Here is a 15,739-nt window from a genome sequence, read left to right as displayed (position 1 = left end):
AACTATTTATCAGTTTTGTCTTTGCTATATTTTGAAGATTTTCAATGTTGAAATTTTTTTCGGGCAGTGTAATTTTTAATTCTTCATTTTTGAGGATTTTTTTAAAAAATTAGGCCTGATTTAGTTTCTTTGCTCAACTCACTCTGAAATCCCTGAATTTTCTAATTCATGGATTCATTTAACAGTCAACAAAAACAAAAAACCTGAGCACTGCCTTTGAGCCAGGCTGATGTGATCAGTGTTGTAGTTTTTCAGGTGCTTATTCTGATAGAGGAGTTAAATCACATGCAATCAGGGAATAATGTGTTGAGGGTCTTGAAGTGATAGAAGTGCTACGGAAACTGACAGGAGGATTAGTGCCCATCTGGTCATTAGATGGAATGGCAGAACTTCACAGAGGGGGTGGTATTTAATCCAGGTCATGGGGTTTAAGGTGGGGTTAGGAAGACAGGCTTAAAGACAGGCGGGAAGATGCAGGAAAGGGCAGGGGAAGCCATCTTCTCAGTTCTACAAAGCATACACTTCGTTGGATTGAAAATAGTTGACAATATTGTTTACATGTAGTTTTTGATTCACTGTGAATGCTAGCCTGAATTCTCTAGTCTTGCTGGTCAGTTCCTACAGGAGACCTTTTCTCTGGGCCATTCGGTTTCTCCAGAGAATCATCTGTTCTCCCCCTGTGTATTAATCTTGCTTTTCAAGGTGTATTCCGTAGACTGTTCACGTTGGTATCATCTTGGTGCTTGTTAGAGATGTAGAATCTCAGGCCACATCCCAGGTGTGCCTCAGAACAAGATGATTTATATGCACAAGAAATTTTGAAAGCACTGGACTGTGCTGTGCTATGGCAACAGCACAATAGCAACAACAAAATATTTTTGTCATGAAAAGTCTAACACAAGTTGGATGTAACTCCTCCATCTGTAGCTATGCCATCTGGCTTCCAAGATGGCAGTGGAAGAGCTGGAGGATCTCAATGAATGGTTTTAAAGGCCAGGCCTGGAAGTGGCTAACATTACTCTCACCATATTATATTGGTAAGGAATTAGTCACCTTACCTCTAACATAATTGCAAAGGAGGCTGGAAAATGTATTCTTCTAATTTGCCCAGGAACAGGGACCAGTGTAGTGGATAAGTAGCATTGACTCTGCTTCAGTTGGCCATTCTGGTCCCCAGACTGTTTCATTCTCCCTCCCACATGTAGGGCATGCTAACCCCCTGTACAACCAGCCATTGCCTTCAGTTCAAAGTACAGGCATACCTTGGAGATATTGCGGGTTCAGTTCTAGACCAACGCAATAAAGCAAATATTGAGATAAAGCAAGTCACAACTTTTTTTTGGTTTCCCAGTGCACATAAAAGTTATGTTTATGCTATACTGTAATCTGGTAAGTGTGCAGTAACACTATGTCTAAAAAAGACAATGTACATACCTTAATTTAAAAATACTCTACCGTTAACATGTGCTTATCATCATCTGAGCCCTCAGTGAGTCCTCATCTTTTTCCTGATGGAGGGTCTTGCCTTGATGTTGATGGCTGCTAACTGATCAGGGTGGGGTGAAGGTTGGGGTGGCTGTTGGAATTTCTTAAAGTAAGCCAGCAGTGAAGTTTGCCATATTGATTGATTCTTCCTTCCATGAGCCATTTCTCTGTAGCATGCAGTGCAGTTTGATAAATTTCATGCACAGTAGAACTTCTTTCAAAGTTGGAGTCAGGCCTCTCAAACCTTGCCACTGCTTCATCAACTAAGTGTATGTAACATTTTAAATCCTTTGTTGTCATTTCAGCAGTCTTCAACAGCATCTTCATCAGGAGTAGATTGCATCTCAAGAAACCACTTTCTTTGCTCATCTGTAAAAGCAACTCATCCACTAAAGTTTTATCAAGAGATTTCAGCAATTCAATCACATCTTCAGGCTCTACTTCTAATTCTTGTTCTTTTGCTGTTTCCACCACATCTGCAGTTACTTCTTCCACTGAAGTCTTGAACCCCTTAAGAACTCATCCATAAGGTTGGAATCAACTTCCAAACTACACTTAATTTTGATATTTGGAACTCTTCCCATGAATCATGAATGTTCTTAGTGATACCTAGAATGATGAGATCCTTTCCAGAAGGTTTTCAGTTTTACCCAGCTGTATCAGAGGAATCACTATCTATGGCAGCTACAGCCTTCTGAGATGTATTTCTTAAATAATAAGACTTGAAAGTCAAAATTACTCCTTGATCCATGAGCTGCAGAATGGATGTGTTAATGGTCATGAAAACACCCATACAATAATCTCATTGTATATCTCACTCAGTGCTCTTGGGTAACCAAGTGCATTTTCAGTGAGCAGTAATATTTTGAAAGGAATCTTCTTTTCTGGGCATTGGGTCTCAACAGTGGGCTTAAAATATTTAGTGACATGTTGTGAAAAGATATGCTGTCATCCAGGCTTTGTTGGTCCATTTATAGAGTGCAGGCAGAGTAGACTTAGCATAATTCTTAGGGATCCTAGGAATTTCGTAAATGACCATTGGCTTCAACTTAAAGTCACCAGCTGCATTAGTCCCTAATAAGAGAGTGAGCCTGTCCTTTGAAGTTTTGAAACCAGGCATTGACTTCTCTCTAGCTGTGAAAGTCCTAGATGATATCTTCTTCCGATATAACACAGTTTCATCTTCATAGAAAGTCTGTTGTTTAGTATAACAACCTCATTAATCATTTTAGCTAGATCTTTTGGGTAACTTGCTGCAGCTTCTACATCAGCACTTGCTGCTTCCTCTTGCACTTTGATGTTATGGAGACATCTTCTTTCCTTAAACCTCATGAACCAGCCTCTGCTAGATTCAGACTTTTCTTCTACAGCTTCCTGATCTTTCTCAGCCTTTATCAAATTGAAGAGAGTTAGGGCCTTCCTCTGGATTAGGCTTTGGCTTAAGAAAATGTTGTGACTGGTTTGATCTTCTATCTAGACCACTAAAACTTTCTCCATATCAGCAATAAGGATATTTCACTTATCATTCATGTGTTCACTGGAGCGGCATTTTTAATATTCTTCAAGAACTTTTCCTTTGCGTTCATAACTTGGCTAACTGGTGCAAGAGGCCTAGTTTTCAGCCAGTCTTGGCTTTCAACATGCCTTCCTTCTTAAGCTTAATCATTTCTAGCTTTTGATTTAAAGTGAGAGGACTCTTTGTTTCATTTAAACCATCCCTTCTCTTGAGGATTATTAACTGGACTACTTTCACTATTGTGTGTCTCAGGGAATAGGGGGGCTTGAAGAGAGGGAGAGAGACAGGAACAGCTGGTTTGTAGAGCAGTCAGAACATATACAACTTTTATTGATTAAGTTTGCCATCTCACATGGGCATGGTTCATGGCATCTAAAACAATTAAAATAGTAACATCAGAGATTACACTGATCACAGATCACCATAAAAATACAAGAATAGTGAAAAAGTTTGAACTATTTTAAGAATTACCAAAGTGTGACAGAGACACACAGAGGACACAGAGTGAGCAAATGCTGTTGGAAAAATGGCGCCGATAGACTTGCTCAATGCAGGGTTGCCACAAACCTTTAATTCGTAAAAAATGCAATATCTGCTAAGTCCCAGTAAAATGAAGAACAATAAAATGAGGTATGCCTGTATGGGATCTTTGAGTGGTGCCAGGCTATCTTATCAGGTCCAGATAAGCCTTTCTTGTTCAAATGAATTAAGAAAACACATTATTTATTACTCTCCTCACCAAAGTATTATAATAAGGGCACAACATGACTAGTAAACAGTAGCATTTGGAAGGTGAAGCATAGACACACAGTATTTACTCTTCTGTAGCAGTTCTTTAATGTTTATGGACAGATATAAAGGAAGGTTCCCTTGCCTGGAAGGGAAGGATGTTTCTTGATTGGACTCTGATTTTGTTCCCTGGGAGAAACACTCACATCCTTTTTTCTCCATGGCTCCAGGGAACATCCTTAGGTTCTTCTTTTTCCATTATTTTGTTTGCTCACACCCTGTGTCCAGAATTGATGCTGGAAGCATGCTGTCCTGGGTATCATGCAGTTTGCCTGTTTGTAGAAGGTTGGACTCCCAGAGGTTGTTTTTTTTTTTTTTTTTGCGGTACACGGGCCTCTCACTGTTGTGGCCTCTCCCGTTGCAGAGCACAGGCTCCGGACGCACAGGCTCAGTGGCCATGGCTCATGGGCCCAGCCGCTCCGCGGCATGTGGGATCTTCCCGGACCGGGGCACGAACCCGTGTCCCCTGCATCGGCAGGCGGACTCTCAACCACTGCGCCACCAGGGAAGCCCCCAGAGGTTGTTTTTAAGTCTTGAACAGACATTCTAAATCTGGGCCTGTTGTTTTTCTGCCAATACATTTCCTACAGAAACTTAGCAGACTCTTAATCCATTTGCTTCCAGTCAATTCAGAGTACCAATAACCAAATAAATTTTTGATTTTTGCTAGAAACAGCCAATAATAATCAGCCTACACTGTAAAGTTTCATTTTCCAGTTTTTCCCCATACAGTTTTAAAGTCATCATGTGTGTGATTTGCCTTCTGAGTTACAGCCATCAACAGGTTTTGTAACCATTTTTCTACTGCATAAGGTGGATCATCATCTTTTCCTTCTCTGATATGAAATTCCTCATTGCGTACAGAGTGGTGACTAAGAAAAATGCAACTTGTTGAGGGTTTTGTTATGATAGCATCCCACTTCTGGTAGCGGTTTCTGTTGGAGAGGTGGCCAAGGAACTAGTTGTTTTATTTGTAGAAGTTTCTATTTTTAGCTAGTATTTTACTAGTACTCAAAACCTGAGACCTGAGCTCTTTGGCATCCTATAGGCAAATTAGCTCATTTTGTATATTTATTATTTCACATACTTTTTATTGTGGCTTTCTCCACTTTGCTAAATTAATTAGTATTCCCATATTTTCTGTCTTTAAAAAACAGTTGAAATCTTTTTTGTCTGCTTGGGTGCCGTCTCTCCTCATTTGTGGCCTTGTGATTTATGTCTTTTTTTTTCCTTTTTCTTAAATTTAATTTTTCATTTTGAGATAACTGTAGGTTCATATGCAGTTGTAAGAAATAATGTAGAGGGATCCCATTTAACCTTTATACAGTTTTCTCCAAAGTTAACAGCTTGCAAAATTTTAGTACAATATCACAACTAGGATATTGACATCTTTATAGTTAAGATGCAGAATATGTCTGTCACCACAAGGTTCCCTCATGTTGTTTTTTAAAATAATTAATTAATTTTGGGCTGCGTTGGGTCTTTGTTGCTGCGCACGGGCTTTCTCTAGTTGCGGCGAATGGGAGCTACTCTTCGTTACGGTGCACGGGCTTCTCATTGCAGTGGCTTCTCTTGTTGCGGAGCAAGGGCTCTAGACTTCAGTAGTTGTGGCATGCGGGCTCAGTAGTTGTGGCTCGTGGGCTCCAGAGTGCAGGCTCGGTAGTTGTGGCGCACGGGCTTAGTTGCTCCGCGGCATGTGGGATCTTCCTGGGCCAGGGCTCAAACCCATGTCCCCTGCATTTTGGCAGGCGGATTCTTAACCATTGCGCCACCAGGGAAGTCCCCCTCATGTTGTTCTTTTATAACTACCCCCACTTCTCCCTGCTCCCACTGCCTTCTTAACCCCTGGCAACCGCTAATCTGTTCTCCCATTTCTATAATTTTGTCTTTTCAAGGATATTATATAAATGGAATTATACATTATGTGATCTTTTTGGATTGGCTTTTCTCAGTGAGCATAATTCTCTGGAGATTCATCATTGTTGTTTCATGTCCAAATAGTTCTTTTTTTATTCCTTTTACATTGCTGAATAGTATTCTATGGTATGAATGTACCATAATTTGTTTAATCACTTACCTGCCGAAGGACATCTAGTTGAATAAAGCTATTACAAACATTTGTGTGCATGTTTTCCTGTAACCATATTACTTCATTTCTCTGGTTATAAAACTCCTGGAGTTGCTGGACTGTATGATATTCACATGATATGTTTTAGGAAATTGCCCAAGTGTTTTCCAGAGTACCATTTTACATTCCTACCAATATGGAAAGGATGGTTCAATTTCTCCTTATCCTTGCCCACATTTTGCTGTTGGCACCATTTTTAATTTTAGTCATTCTAGTAGATATGTAGTGATAACTTCATTGTGATTTTAATTTGCATTTCCCTAATGGCTAGTAAGGTTGAACATATTTTCATGTGTTTATTAGCCACTTGTATATTCTCTCAGCAAAAGTCTCTTCATGTCTTTTGCCCATTTACTAATTGGATTTTTGTTGTTGTTGACTTCTAAGAGTTCTTTATATATTTTAGATACTAGTCCTTTGTCAGATATGTGGTTTGCAAATATTTTCTCCCACTCTGTGGCTGATCTTTTTACCCTTTGAAGAACAAAAGTTTTTTATATTTATGAAGTTCAATTTATAAAGTTTTCCAATTGGGAATCAAGGCTTTGGTGTCAAGTTTAAGAACTCTGTCTAACTCTAAATCCTAAAGCTTTTTTTTTTAATGCTTTTTCTCCCCTAAAAGCTTTTAGGTTATACATTTAAGTTCATGAACTATTTTGAGTTAATTTTTGTGTAAGGTGTTGAAACTTTATTTGAGGTTCATTCTTTTCCCCTTATTGCTCTGGCACCATTTGTTTAAAAGTTCTCTTTACTTCACTGAATTGCTTAATTAAAAGTCATTTTGGCATATTTGTGTGGGTCTATTCATGGGTTCTCTGTTCTTTTCCACTGAATTATATGTCTGTCTCTCTGCCAGTATCACGCAGTCTTGATAGTAGCTCTATAATAAGTCTTGAAATCAGTAGAGTGATTCTTCCCATTCTCTTCTCTTTCGAGTGTTTTAGGGGCTTCCCTGGTGGCGCAGTGGTTGGGAGTCCGCCTGCCGATGCAGGGTACGCGGGTTCGTGCCCCGGTCCGGGAAGATCCCACATGCCACGGAGCGGCTGGGCCCGTGAGCCATGGCCACTGAGCCTGCGCGTCCAGAGCCTGTGCTCTGCAACGGGAGAGGCCACGGCAGTGAGAGGCCTGCGTACCGCAAAAAAAAAAAAAAAAAAAAAGGTTCTTGTCAAAATCTTTTAAAGACTTTTGTAGACATAGACAAGATTATTTTTAAATGCATATGCGAAGAGAAAAGCTAAAACACTTTTTTTTTTTTGTGGTACGTGGGCCTCTCACTGCCGTGGCCTCTCCCGTTGCGGAGCACAGGCTCCGGACGCGCAGGCTCAGCGGCCATGGCTCACGGGCCCAGCCGCTCCGTGGCATGTGGGATCTTCCCGGACCGGGGCACGAACCCGCGTACCCTGCATCGGCAGGCGGACTCCCAACCACTGCGCCACCAGGGAAGCCCTTGACAAGAATCTTGTTAAGCTTGTGTATTAATTAGGGAATAATAGACATTTTTACTTTGTTGACTCTTCCAGTCCATGAATGCAGGTATGCATCTTAATTTATTAGTTTACTCTCTAATTTCTTTCATGAGCATTTTATAGTTTTCAGCATAAAAGGTCTTTGTTACATTTACACCTAAGTATGCCGTATTTTTTCATGATTGTAAATGGTGTTGTATTTTTAATTTCCGTGTCCTTGTTTTCATTGTTTGTATTAGAAATATGACTAATTTTTGTATGTTTATCTTGTATACTACAACTTTGCTGAATTCACTTATTCTGCAAGTATTTTTTGTAGATTCCTTGGGACTTTCTGTGTCATCTGAAAATAGGTACAGTTTTCTTTCTTTCTAAGCTGCATGCCTTTTGTTTCTTTTCTTGCCTTACTGCATTGGCTAGAACTTCCAGCACTATGTTGTAAATAAGAGTTGCCTTTTTCCCAGTCTTAGGGGCAAAGCAATTGTTTTCTTATCATTAAGTATAATATTAGGTGTAGGGTTTTTTTTTTGTAGATGCTGTTTTTCAAGTTAAGGATGTTCTTTTTTATTCCTATTTTTCTGAGAGTTTTTTTCTTAAATCGTGAATGGGTGTTGAATTCTGTCATACGCTTTTTCTTTGTTCATTGGAATCATATGATTTTATTCATTAGTCTCAACATAGTAGATTACATTGATTACTTTCCTTTTTTAAAAAAATTTTTATTGGAGTATAGTTGATTTACAATGTTGTGTTACTTTCTGCTGTACAGCAAAGTGAGTCAGTTATACATATACATATATCCACTCTTTTTTAGATTCTTTGTCCATATAGGTCATTACAGAGTACTGAGTAGAGTTCCCTGTGATATACAGTAGGTCCTTATTAGTTATTTATTTTATATATTATAGTGTGTATATGTCAGTCCCAATCTCCCAATTTATCCCTCCCCCTGATTAATTTTCAAAAATTGAAAATAATCTTATATCCTTGGAATAAGCCTCACTTGGTCATGGTTTATAATTCCTTTTATATTTGCTGAATTCTGTTTGCTAATATTTTAAGGATTCTTTTTTCTGTTTAGAGAACTTCCTGTAGCCGTTTCACCCTTTGGGGGTACATCTACTGGTACACAGTCTCTTAGTTTACTTTTGTCTCAAATGTCTTGATTTCCCCTTCCTTTTTGAAGCATTCTTTTTTTTGGATATAAGGTTCTGAGTTGACAGTTCTTTTCTTTCAGTCCTTGAAAGGTGTTGTGTCTTTCCTTCTGGCCTCCCTGATTTTTCATGAAATATTTGCTGCCATTTAAATGATGTTTCCCCTGTAGGTAAGGTGTTATTTCTCTCTCACTGCTTTCAAGATATATATGTTTTTCTTTAGTTTTCAGAAGTTTGACTGTTCCATATCTTGCTGAGGATTTCTTTGAGTTTATCGTGTTTGAGGTTTGCTCAGAATCTTGAGTCTGTAAATACATCTTTTGCCAAATTTGGGAATCTTCAGCCATTATTTCAAGTACTTTTTCAGCTCAGCTCTCTCCGATGACATGAATGTTAAATCTTTAGTTATAGACCCACAGGTGCCTGAGGCTCTGTTCATTTTTCTTTTTCAGTTTATTTTTCTCTTTGACATTCAGATTGGGTAGTTTCTATTGGTCTGTCTTCTGGTTCACCGTTTTTTTCTGTCCCCACCATTCTGGTGAGCCCATCTCTTGGTTTTTGTATTTTGGTAATTGTATTTTTCAGTTCTGAAATTTCCTTTTAGCTCTTCTTTATACCTTTGCCGAGACTTTTTTTTTTTTTTTTTTTTTTTTTTTTTCGTTACGCGGGCCTCTCACTGTTGTGGCCTCTCCTGTTGCGGAGCACAGGCTCCGGACGCGCAGGCTCAGTGGCCATGGCTCACGGGCCCAGCCGCTCCGTGGCATGTGGGATCTTCCCGGACCGGGGCACGAATCCGTGTCCCCTGCATCAGCAGGCGGACTCTCAACCACTGCACCACCAGGGAAGCCCCGAGACTTTTTTTTTTTTTAACCAAGACACAGCAGTGGTGGGGATGAAAGTCCCAGCTACCTACTCAGCCTCCTTTGATAGCGTCCTGATGGGGATGTTGGGATGCTTTGTTACATCTTGGTGAGAGAAGATGTCTAGTCTACGCTTGGTCTTTGCTGGCATGGGTAGGGGTGTGGCCACAGGTTTTTTTCTGTGGTATTTGGCTGGAGTAGGGTGATTGTTGTCTACTTTTTTTTTTTTTTTTGTCTTTCTAGGCTGACCCTTTCCTACTCCTTTGGTTATTAGAAAGAGCAGGCTTTTCTTGGGGCTTTTTTGTTTGTTTGTTTACACTTCTTGGTGTTTCTGGATTTACCAATTCTTCAGCACCAAGTTTGGATTATATGAGGCAAAAAGAAAGCCCAGGAAATTGAACACCATGTCTTTCCTTGAATCCTGAGGTCCCTAGCTGGTATGCCTCCTCCTTTCTGCCTTTCAGAGTCTTGTATTATTTTTACTTACAATGTGCAGAGTTTTTACTTGTCCTTAGTGGAAAAATAGGGAAAAGTACATTAACTTCCCAGAAGTGTAAGCTTCTTCTTTCTAAAAAATCCTTTTATTATCATTTTAATAGAGTCTTGGTGGAAGAGGAACTAAACCTAAGTATTCAGTCCACACCTTTATTACTTCTTAATATTTTATTTCATTTGTATGAATTAGGCAGATTGCATATGTTATTTGCTCAGTGCTTGTATTGTTCATGGCACACAATCACGTGGAAGAGCCTTTGGAAATAATTGAGAGCATGAAGCTTTGCTTGGCTAAGGTTTCTCAAAAAGCTCCAAGCCATAATCAGTTCCTTCTGTGTTGCTCCCAGAAAGATTAGTTTGCTTCTTGGTGAATTTCTTTAGGGTAGTTGATGTAGAAGATGATACTTTAATACTGTAAGCTAATTTTTAAGTTTAAATGACCTTTTATTTTATGCCAGGAGGCTACATACTGTAAATCTTTAAATTTAACTTGATTTGTTAAAAATTAATTTAAATATGTTCTCAGGAAAGATATCTTTATATTAGATTATATCAAAGCATTAAAAATTTAAAGAATCACTGAAAGTCTTAAGTTTGTTAATTCAGTTGTGATAGTGTTAGGAATGTTCTAGTGCTTACCCAGATTGCATAGCAGTTAAGGATATGGCTCTGGAGCCAGCTTCAGTGCTTAATGATGACCTTGGGCTGGGTTTCTTCATCCATAAAGTGTGGATGATCACAGTTACACTACTTCATAAAGTGATTGTGATGATGTGAGTTGTTTTTAACTTATTAAAACTAAAAATATTTTTCTATGTTATCATAAAACTTTAAAAATGTCAATTCTATTAGTAACAGCATCTAATACAACTTGAGATTAGACTTAAGAGTTAGGAAACCTGAGTTCCACCCCCAGCTTTCCTGAATAGCTGCTTGACTTTTGCCAAGCAGCCTTGCTTCATCCCTTTCTGCCTTATTTTACTCATTTATAAAAGTACGGTTGAGTTTGAACTGGTTGATCTCTAAGATTCCTTCTCTTTCTTCCATTCATTTTTTGTCTCACTGAATCATAATTGAGCTAGTTATAACACAGTTCATGAGGAGAACACATTTTACAACCAGGAGAAGAAAAAGGATTCGGGTGGGGAGGGCAGGATAATTTTACAGAAACTTTTAAGTGCTGATATATTGAGAATAATTAAGTTTGTTTCACGCAATTCTAATCGAGGGCAAAACTAATGCCTGTGGATGGAAGGGTGGCGCTCTTGGAAAATCATCACTGGATGCTAAAACGTGTGGGTGAATGTTCGATGAGGAACAGGATAAGGTGGCTCATCGAAATGGGCCACCTTAAGTGCTGGATGCTTCCTAACACTGAAAGGACAAAAATCAAGGTCAGACTGACAAATGATAGAGTCAGGTCGAGGTTATTTAATTCTCAGCCAGGGATGGTGCTGGATGACTTCTCTAACTTTCTGGCCTCCCATGGGTAGAAATCATGACATGATGAAGTTGTTAAAATAATCAAGAAAAAACATATTGTAATGTGGCACAGAGGTCACTAACTTTAACTGAATTATAATAATGACAATTCATATAATAAATTCCTTTTTATTTGCAGTTTGTTTTTGGTTGAAGTGCAGACTGAGTACATTTTGTTCTCAGTTTTGAAAATGTTGCTTCTCTTAACTCTTACGTGGTTTTTGATGATTCATGTGGGGAAAGGAGCACTATTACTTTCTTCTTTTTGAATGACCTTTGATTTTTTTTTAATGTCTTTGTTGGAGTATAATTGCTTTACAATGTTGTGTTAGTTTCTGCTGTATAACACAGTGAATCAGCTATACATATACATGTATCCCCACATCTCTTCCTCCTGTGTCTGCCTCCCACCCTCCCTATCCCACCCCTCTAGGTGGTCACAAAGCACAGAGCTGATCTCCCTGTGCTATGCAGCTGTTTCCCACTAGCTATCTGTTTTACATTTGGTAGTGTATATATGTCCATGCCACTCTCTCACTTCGTCCCAGCTTACCCTTCCCCCTCCCCGTGTCCTCAAGTCCATTCTCTACGTCTGCATCTTTATTCCTGTCCTGCCCCTAGGATCTTCAGAACCATTTTTATTTTTAGATTCCATATATATGTGTTAGCATACGGTATTTGAATGCTTGCCACTTTTCTTTTAAGCTAAGCTGGGAACTGTGAGTTTGGGTTCTTAGGTCCTTGAGATATGCAGCTAAATTTGTCATCAACTATGTGGGTGCATTGCCAACTTCTCTGGAGATGTTTACCAGTCTGGGCAATTTTGATAGTATTATCTTCTTACAGTTTCTGCTGTGAGGCAGTCTTTGAAGAAATATATGATATGTGGCAGAGCAAGCCGTTGGGGAGAAAAAGGTATTCTTATTACTTTTATTAAATTATAATGTTCTTGTTCCCAGCTCCTGCGGTAGAATTTTGGTCCAAAGGAACAACTATCTCATCCTGCCTTAGCATCTGGTTGAGGAGGGTGTGTGTGTGTGTGTGTGTGTGTGTGTGTGTGTGTGTGTGTGTGTGTGTGTGTGTGTGTGTGTGTGTGTGTTTCCTAAAATACCTCAGGTCTCCTTTACGCACTCTGTGTCCTGGTCTGCAGCGCTGCTGACATTTGTGTGTGGGTAGTTTGTCGTGGGAGCTGTCTGGTGCAGTTTAGAATGTTTAGCAGCTTTCTTGGCCTCTTCACACTAGATGCCAGTAGCCTCCCGACAGTTCTGGCAACAAGAAATACCTCTAAGACATTGCCAAAAGTCCCCTGGGGGGCAAAATCACCCTGGTTGAAAACCACTGACTTACGAATGCCTCTCAGCCAGCCCCCTGCCACAGTTGTGGCCATCCTACTCCCATCTGGTTTCTCCATGTTGCCAGCCTTGGTCACAGCCTCTTCCTCCTAATTGTGCTCTGCTCAGGTAATTAGGTGGAAAGTTGCCAAGTGGAAGGTGGAATCAGTGGGGACTAGGGCTGGAGTCAGGTGTGGCCCTGGGTAGTGGCTGAGCACTGCAACATGCAGATGGGTGTGTTTTTTGGTGGCAGCTAATGATTAGACTTAAAAACAAATGTTCTTTGACATGAAACTGAGCTGACAATGACACCGGTGGTCCTAGCGTACAACACTAATCAGGTATGTGATGTCTTCATGTTGTCTGAAGCCTGCCTTGGGAGTCTGGAGTTTCAAAAGAAAGCTCTTTTCTCCTCAATGTTTTTATTTGAAAGAAGCAAAGAAAAGAGAAACTGCATCTTGGTGAACTTCCTTATTCAATTTAGATTTCATTTTTGAGGTGACTTTAGTAGCTAGAGTCAATAATTTTTTTACGTGTACGTAATGAGGTGGAGGAATTCGTAAATATGAAGCATCAAGTGTTTAACGAGTGCATCTGGGGATGGTGCCACGACCTCAAGAAATGCTCAGAGTGCTGAGGGAGTGAGACAAGGTAATTGCAAGTGATACCACCATGTAAGGAATGGTGGCTCTGTCTTGGGTGGGGGCAGGTGGTGAGGGGTGGGCAAGGAGAGATCTCATAGATAAACTCGAGACTGGAACAGGTGTTCACAGTCCTTGTTTTATTCATTTTCAAACAATCAATTTTCATTATTAGTGCTTTTTTCTAGGCTTTACTGATTGTTTTTTATCTAATCAAGGTCATCCTGAATGCCCATTTTTATAAGTTTTATTCTCTTAACATTCATTGCATGACATTTTCCATTTTTAGCAACTCTTAAGGACTGCATGTTATGGTTATATCCCAATTTATTTAACCATTTCCCTGTTGCTTAACATATAGCTTATTTTAAAGAACTTTGCTACTGTAAATATCCTTTGATGAGTAACTTTGGGCATACGTTTGAATCCACAGTTCAGATGATTTCTTTTTTTTTTTTTTTTTCCTTGCGGTACACGGGCCTCTCACTGTTGTGGCCTCTCCCGTTGCGGAGCACAGGCTCCGGATGTGCAGGGTCAGCGGCCATGGCTCACGGGCCCAGCTGCTCCGCGGCACGTGGGATCTTCCCGGACCGGAGCACGAACCCGTGTCCCCTGCATCGGCAGGCGGACTCCCAACCACTGCGCCACCAGGGAAGCCCCAGATGATTTCTTTAGGACAGTGTCATGAACCTGGGTGAAGTGGTATGGATATTTTTAAAGCTCTTGGCTTATATTGGTGAACTGCATTGCTGAAAGTTCCTAATTAACATTCCCACTAGCAGGGTGTTGAGTGGCCATTTTAGGGCATTCTTGCCAATGTTGAGTGTTTTAAAAAAGAAAATAACTGACTTAACAGGTGGAAGACATCTCATTGTTATCTTCCTTTGCCTGTTTAAATTATTAATGAAGTTTATTTTTTGTTTTTACTGTTTTTCTTTTTCCTTTAAAAGTACATTAGCCTCTTTTGCGAATTGGCTGTACATGTTGTTTTCCCATTAATCTTTTGGGGTGTTACTCCTTTTCTTCTGATTCCTTTATAAAATTTATTTATATGTTGAAGGAAGTGACCTTTTCTGTCGTGTTTGGCGAAACACTGTTCCAATTTTATGATTACGTCTTTCGCTTTATGTGTGACTTTTAATTTTGATATGATTTCAAATTTAGAGAAGGATTGTAAGAGTTATATATGGTAACAAAGAGTTACCATATATCCTTTACTAAGATTCACCAATTGTTATAAATTTACCCCATTAGCTTTATCACTCTCTCTCTATGCATATATAAATGCATTTTTTTCTGATTCATTTGAGTCTACGTTGTGTATACCCTAAAGACCTGGGGCATTCTGCTATATGAGCATAGTAAAATTTAATAATACAGTACTGTTGTCTAACTCACAGTTCATATTGCATTTTCAACAGTTGTCCCTATAATGTCCTTTATTGCTCTTGTGTTTTCTCTGTCCAGTGTCCAATCCAGAATCATGCTGAATTTGGTTGTCATGTTTATTTAGTCTCTTTTGATTTGGAATAGTTCCTCAACCTGTCTTTGTCATTCTTGATATTAACATTTTTGAAGACTGTAGACCAGTTTTTTTGGGTTTTTTTCCTAGAATGTCCCTCAATTTGCATTTGTCTGAAGTTTCCGCATGGTTAGAGTCAGGTTATACATTGTAGATGGAATAACACAAAAGTGATTTTTATTGTTCTCAGTGCAAGACAGTTTAGAGCCACCTGACGTTAGTTTGTTCCAGTATTGGTGATAACTTTGGACCCTTGGAGAAGTTGATATTTGCCAGATTTCTCTACTGCCAAGATACAGATTTTCCCTTTGAAGTTAATAACTATTAACACTATATAAATACCCTGTTCCTCATCGAATATTCACCCACACGTTTTAGCATCCAGTGATGATTTTCCAACTCCATACTTCCTTCTGTATTTATTAGTTGGTGTTCTGCTGTAAAGAAGAGCTCCACACCCGTTTATTTATTTAATTATTTATTTGAATTATTCATAGATCTGTTCTTATTTAGTGGCCTATGATTCATTACTCTAATTATTTTGATAATTGTCCCAGACTTAGTCAGTGTGAATCCTTTCAAGCTGGCTTCTGTCTCCTTTTTATATGTCACCATAATTCTTTGAACATTTTTTTGCTTTCTGGTGCAACAAGGTGCTCTGGGCTCATTTTATGTGCCTCAGCCCTCAAATCAGCTTTTCTCCAGGGAGCCTTGTTCCTGTTAGTGGGGAACAAGATCTGGGTGCATGTTGGGTACAACTAGCGTGTCATTACTTCTACTCCCTTTCTGTGGACAGAGCTAAGATATGTTTGTGTGTGTATGTAAGACACATATGCACATGTACAGATATATCTGCATTTTTTACTTATA

At 39.3% G+C, this 15,739-nt stretch overlaps 1 protein-coding gene across 12 annotated transcripts in view; it reads left to right on the top strand.

Moving 5' to 3' along the window:
- The window catches only part of MARCHF8 (membrane associated ring-CH-type finger 8), a 111,925-nt gene that overhangs the window by 2,236 nt on the left and 93,950 nt on the right, over positions 1–15,739 (top strand). For 2 of the 12 annotated variants that reach the window (XM_019932140.3, XM_019932054.3), the window contains exon 2: positions 12,222–12,290. The exons of 7 other annotated variants lie outside the window; for them this stretch is intronic. The gene's annotated coding sequence lies outside the window, so the exon portion shown is untranslated. Of the gene's footprint in view, positions 1–1,790; positions 2,016–12,221; positions 12,291–13,898; positions 14,050–15,739 lie in introns of those variants that run through there. 3 more of the 12 variants (XM_019931995.3, XM_019932252.3, XM_019932310.3) reach the window with 3 other exon arrangements.

Source organism: Tursiops truncatus, chromosome 16 (genome assembly GCF_011762595.2).
Source record: "Tursiops truncatus isolate mTurTru1 chromosome 16, mTurTru1.mat.Y, whole genome shotgun sequence".
NCBI classification, from domain to species: Eukaryota; Metazoa; Chordata; class Mammalia; order Artiodactyla; family Delphinidae; genus Tursiops; species Tursiops truncatus.
The sequence above is the reverse complement of the archived record's forward strand: the minus strand, read 5'-3'. Positions and strand labels throughout refer to the sequence as shown.